Here is a 6,308-nt window from a genome sequence, read left to right on the forward strand (position 1 = left end):
AAAAAAAAAAAAAAAAACAAAAAAAAATGAAAATTGCAAACAAAATCAGATTTTTAACTCAGGATGTGATCAGGATTGATACAAAACATGGGGTGGACAGCTGACTTGATATTGTCCTGCAAACAGCCACTGATATGCAGTTTTAAGCCATAAAATGTTATTGCTAAGAATTCTGGGTCTCGACAGAGTTATCCATCCAAAGTAAAAGCATAGTTTAGTAAAGGTCATGGAAGGAAAAAGTCCAATAGAAGGAGATGCCCAAGCAACAGCGATAAGAGTCTTCAGAGGCTTGAGAAGCGCAAAATAAAATTTCCTATCATTCCCATTTCCCTATTTGGGAAATGGTACATTCTTTCACTAAGGGCAGTTCTTATGTATTTAACTTGGTACTAACCAATGGTTAAGTCTTCAAGATTTAGTCTTCAAGACTAAATCCTTTAACCTTTGTTTTTTTTTAAACACACACCCTACTAACTTCCGTTCAAAATATGAGTTTATTAACAAAAATCGTTCAGCTCCAAGTCAAACATATTTCAACTCTTGACAAAAAAACTAGTGAAACTCAACCATGTCTGTTCTGGAAAGTATGAGTTTCCTCTAGCAGTCAGCAGCTTAGCATGGTAGGCTCACAGCAAAGGGAGGGTTCCTTTGCCCCACGTGGCTCACACCAAAGGAAAGGCTCCCTTAGGAGGCTTTCCCCTTCAGTCCGGCTCTGTAATTTCTAAAGATCAGAAATAAATGTTGCAAACAGTCTGTTTTGCAGCAAGTTGGTCTGGAGATGTCAACTATCACAACTTAGGCTTTGTCCTTCTAGATATAATGATGTGGTCCTTTTTCCAATGTCAACCTTTCAAGCTTCACAGAAAGATAAAAAAATCCTGTGTGTTGTGGTGTTTTACTGTTCTCAAACTCTGCGGTTTCCTGTGGCATTAGCTTGGCTGAGAAGGGGTTGCAGAGCAGTGAAGAGCAGCACTGTGGGGACAAACTGCACCCTCTGCGAGAATTAAAAATTGGTCATCTATGCCCACAATTATTATCAAGGTTTATGGTCCAAGACAGAGAGCATAACCGCAAAAAGAAGACAACAGATAACCAAAGTAAACATCAAAAAGAGCTTCAAAAGCACCGTATCCTTTAGATATCTATGTGTATTGGAGTCAAAAGCTATGGTGATTATGCAATACTATTCAGGGTGGTATATATCTATAGCTGCACCTTGGTATTTAGTATTTGTGTATTTGTGAACACCTGGAACCAAACCAAAGGAAAATATGCTTAATAGCAGGTGTGGGAGGCCCCAGATTCACCCTACAGTATTAGACTGGAACACTAAGCAAAAGAATAACAGAACAGGACACAGATCATGAATCATCACAGACATAGAAGTTTAAAAAAAAAAATTCAAGAACAAAATCAGATCTGATAGAGGGACGAGTAAAGAGAAACAATGCAAACAGGTGAGTGAAAAAGGAGAGCAGTTGAGGAGCAGCTAAGACCAAGGATTGGAAGAGATCTTTATGAAGCGGAGAGAATAATTAGAAGCAGACAAAGAGAAACATAGGGAAAAAACATGTTACAAAAAATTGTAATATGTAAGACACAACGTACTCTTCCCAAAATGAACTCAAAATTTTTATCAATAAACAAATTAATTACAATGACAGCAACCAGATAAACATAAACAGGAAAGAAACAGAGACATAAAAATAAACCCAAAAACTCAAACATCTAAGGAGCATGACTGGTGTACCAGCAGATAGTCCATGCATATGCAATATTCACATAGAGAAGACAAATACATAAAAAAAAAACACACAAACTAGTGCCTAAAAACAACTTCATCCGTGAGTACAACAAGGAAATGCAAAATGCAGCAGTAAGATGTTGAACTCCTGCAGCATTAAAGCCTCAGGCGAACATCTCGCTCTCTAAATATAGGCGTGATTTTCAGGAACATAAAACAGCAATCATTCAAGATGATAAAAGTGTAATTCCCTTCTGTTCTATTTCCATCCTTCGAAGGGCGGCACATCATTACCAAGAGAAAAATGACTTGTGATGTTGAGTGATGGGGGGAAAAAAGAAGAATTAGCAGGAGCCAGAGTTGTTTCTAAAATTAGTGATAGGCAAATTTAGATTTTTTTCTGCTTCATCTTCAATAATGCCTTTCCTACTCTCGCTCCTCTGTTTAATCACTTCTTGTCCTTTCTTTTAATTCATCCATAATATTGCTTCAAGGCATAAGTCGAAAAGTGATTTACATGATGCATTTGTGCAGCCCTGCTTTATTTCGCGAGGTCAACCAGAGAGCAGAGCAGCCATATTACAAATGGTGCTTCACCAAATATACAGTAAAGTATGTGTCATTTTCACAGCTACCATATCATTGCATAAAATCCACCATTCTCCTCTGGCTTCATTTGCTTACATTTTTAGCTCCTTAGATTATTTTGTTCTAATTTATTTTCCCACCACAAGTCGTCCCTGTGAGTGTCTGCACAGAGTGCGAATGATGATGATAATTAGCAGAGACCTAATGCTGAAGAGAATTTTACAGCTTCTCTGCATTTTCGCTCCCCTTATTTCTATCATTTTTTTGTTCATGCGGTGCTTACAGTCTAATGTTTGGTCATTTTTTTAATTCAGTGTTCTTATCCTTGGAAATAACAAGAACATGCATGTGGTATATAAAACTTAAGAGCCCCACAAATACAAAGATCTTGCTTTTCAACCCGTTCCAAAAAAGGTTTAAAAGGTTAAAAAAACAAACCACAGGACTTTTTTTCAAATTTGAAGACATTTCCCTTCCCATCCAGAAAGCTTTCTCAATTCAAAATGTCCGGATTAGCGCTAAGTTCCAGATTTCCTTCACACCCCTTTTAAACCACCTTTCTTCTTTGTCCAAAATGTAAACATTCTGGTCCAGAGTCTTGTATGGAGGAGGTAGCCTGTCTGTGTTGAGCCATGCGTCTGTGGAGAGGTTGTTTGGTTTCTCCAATATAAAGATCAGAGCATTTCTCACTGCATTAAACGGCATACACCACGCCGCTCATCTTATATCTGTGGGTTTTCTACTTTAGGATGCACTAGCCTTTGTCTAAAGGGCGGATTATACTTCTGCAACCGCACACATCAAATGTTGCTTGCATCTGGTCATGAACCAGTTTTGCTGGTATGTTTCTGCAATGTCGGTCTGGAATTTCTAGGGATACACAGCAGTTTCCCGCCAAAGCGCTAGGGGGAGCCTATTCGAGAACTTGCAAGAACTTTGGCGGATGGTTACAAGAACTTCTTCGGCGGCGCAGGCGGGATTGATTATTTTCCAAAACAACATTTCTGAGGCATCGTACAAGTGGTTGTACTTCCGAAACTCCGTGATCAACCTTTCATCGTGGCTATCCATTGTTGTTATTACTCCTCGGTTTTTAAAAATGCCGTGTCCCAGCACCGAATCGAGAAGGACAACCACACAGACAGCGAGAAAGGCATACCAAAGACAAATCGCAGCTGCTTTTTGTTTGCACACTTCCGTTTGAGGCCTGCTCGGGTTTGTGACCGTCCGACGTGTAGTCAGGACTTTTTTGAAGTGAGCGATGATGGTTGCAGAGTCCCTGCTTGGGGGGCGTGTTCGCGCACAGAGACAGATTTGACGATTGCAGAGGCTATACGTCAGAAGTATAAATTGGCTTTAAAGGGCGGATTATACTTCTGCAACTGCACACATCAAATGTCGCTTGCGTCTGGTCGTGAACGAGTTTTAATGATATGCTTCTGCAACGTCAGTCTGGAATTTCTAGGGACGCACAGCAGTTTCCCTCGAAAGCTCTAGGGGGAGCCTATTCGAGAACTTGTGAGAACTTCGGCGGATGGTCACGAGAACTTCTTCATCGGTGCCGGCAGTGTTTATTTTCCAAAACAACATGTCTGAGACATCGTACAAGTGGTTGTACTTCTGAACCTCCTGGATCAACCTTTCATTGTGGTTATCCATTGCTGTTATTAACCCTTGGTTTTTAAAAATGGCGCTCCCCGGCACCGAATCGAGAAGGACGACCACACTGACAGCTGGAAAGGCATATCAAGGACCAATCACAGCTGCTTTTTGTCTGAGCACTTCCGCTTGAGGTGTGCGCGGGTTTGAGGCCAACTGACGTGTAGTCAGGATTTTTTTGAGAGACACATTTTTTTAAGCACAGAGACAGATTTGACAGTTGTAGAGGCTATGCGTCAGAAGTCTAAATTGGCCTTAAGGGTCTTGCTTGGTTTGAAATGTACTGGAATTTTGTGTTCAGAGAAAATCTTCTCGAGTTTTTCAGAGACTAGCAACATATGGGATGGCAATGTTTTTGCGTTTTATCTTGTCACCGTTATGTTCTGCTTCGTGTCTTTTGGATTTCCTTGCTGATTTGAAAAAACACTCAGTTTTGGTTTGGATAGCATCTATGATGTGTCTCTGTTCTTTGTGTTTCCCTTCTGTTTTAGTAGGGACATGCTCGGCCAAGTGTTATAAGGTTCTGATGACAGAAGGTTTGTTTCCAGTGGGTGGTGTGAGTCAAAAAGAAGATATTGGTCTGTGTAGTGGTTTGTTTTAATTTTAATAATTTTGGAATAAATATGACCTGGATGACTGAAAATCTTAACCAGCACTTGTCACCCTGTAAAATACATTTTTAGAATAAATGTATTAAAACATAACCTGTCATTACAATTTTTAGGATAATTCAATTTCTTTATATTTATTGAGCTAAAAAAAATAATCCCAAGAATTGGTACCCAGACAAATTTTAAACTGCCTCTCTTTGTTCTTTCAAGTTCTTTAAAGTCAGAAGGTCAGCAACTCTTTGTGATGAAATTTCTAAAGCACTCCCCCTAAACTGTGAGTTAGTAAGGATTCAACTTACTATGTTTCACTCTTTTTCTATTTTATTGCCTGGTTGCATTGCTATATGTTGTGGTTAAATGTATTACTTTTTCATTAATTTTGATGTAGAACCCAACCAGTCAACTTTGATTTGTCAAAGATCTATAAAGACAAAATTTATTTGGGAGTTTATCTTGCAGGCAGCTCTCACAGTGAACAGGATAGTAGGAAAGGGAAACATAATCTCCTGAGCTCACTGAGCAGGATCTTAGGGTCACCATGCCTCCATATAAACCTTTAAATGCTATATGTATGCTAACTGGTTGTTTGGAAGCAATGTAAAAAAAAAATGTCATATTGCACTTCTCAATACAAACATTTCATGAATTCTTAATAGGGTAGGAATGAATAGAGTAGAAAAACACCTGAACCTGGTTAGATAGTATAAAATAATATAAATCAGGATATTTCAAATAAAAGTGTCAGGTTTGGTGGAAGTTAGTTGAGGACCCAAATACAGAGTTGAGGAGGTAGAGATTATTTCTTGCAGGTTTAATTTAGATGTAAATGGTAACAGAAGAACAAATCCAGGAGTAACAAACAGGTAACCCAAAACTAGGAGATGCTAGGGAAAAACATACAAGAGGAATGAAGTAAAGAAGAGAATCCAGCCATGAGGAACTGCACAGGTGGTATACATAGGAGACAGAACAAAGAATGGGCTAATCAGCTGATAGGGAGTAGGTGTGAAAAGTAGTAACTGGAAGGGAGCTGGGGGAAAGGAGACTTGCACCAGGGAGCAACTGACAATAACTCAAAATTACAATACTGCTTAATTATAACTAGAAAACAACTAGAATGACACAAAATGGCACAAGGGGTCAACAGAGAGTAAGTCAAAAAATACAACTCTGCTTAAATATAACATAAAATGGAAAAGAAACCAATGACCAACAAAACACAGAATGACATAAATCAAAGTGTATCTGAAAACATATGACCACAAAGGGCAGAACCATGACAAAAAGTATGGTAAGTTTTACCCAAAAATGGAAAAACAATATTGGTTGTCATAGTTTTTAGGTCAATCTTCAGAATTCCTCTTCAGAAATCCTATACAAAGCTTACAAGAAAATCCAGGGTGGGGGGGGGGGCCTACAGAGAAGAAGAGAGAAGAAAGCAAGACAAAACAATCCAGATTGTCCAAGAAGTCAAAAATTCCTCTCTGTATACTTTACCCTTGTAAAAATCTTTGAAATTAAAATGTATGCTATTCTCTTTTTTTAACAGATTTTTATTGAGAGATTATTTAGAAAAAGGAACTGAGGATGGAGAGTAACATGAAAGGATTTAAAAAGACACAGATAAATTAATCTAAATTTATTAGATCACAGAAGGGTTTACAAAGTCTAAAAACCAAACATTAATGCAAAATGTACTCAGATTA

This window comes from Cyprinodon variegatus, unplaced genomic scaffold (genome assembly GCF_000732505.1).
Source record: "Cyprinodon variegatus isolate N-32 unplaced genomic scaffold, C_variegatus-1.0 Scaffold91, whole genome shotgun sequence".
NCBI classification, from domain to species: domain Eukaryota; kingdom Metazoa; phylum Chordata; class Actinopteri; order Cyprinodontiformes; family Cyprinodontidae; genus Cyprinodon; species Cyprinodon variegatus.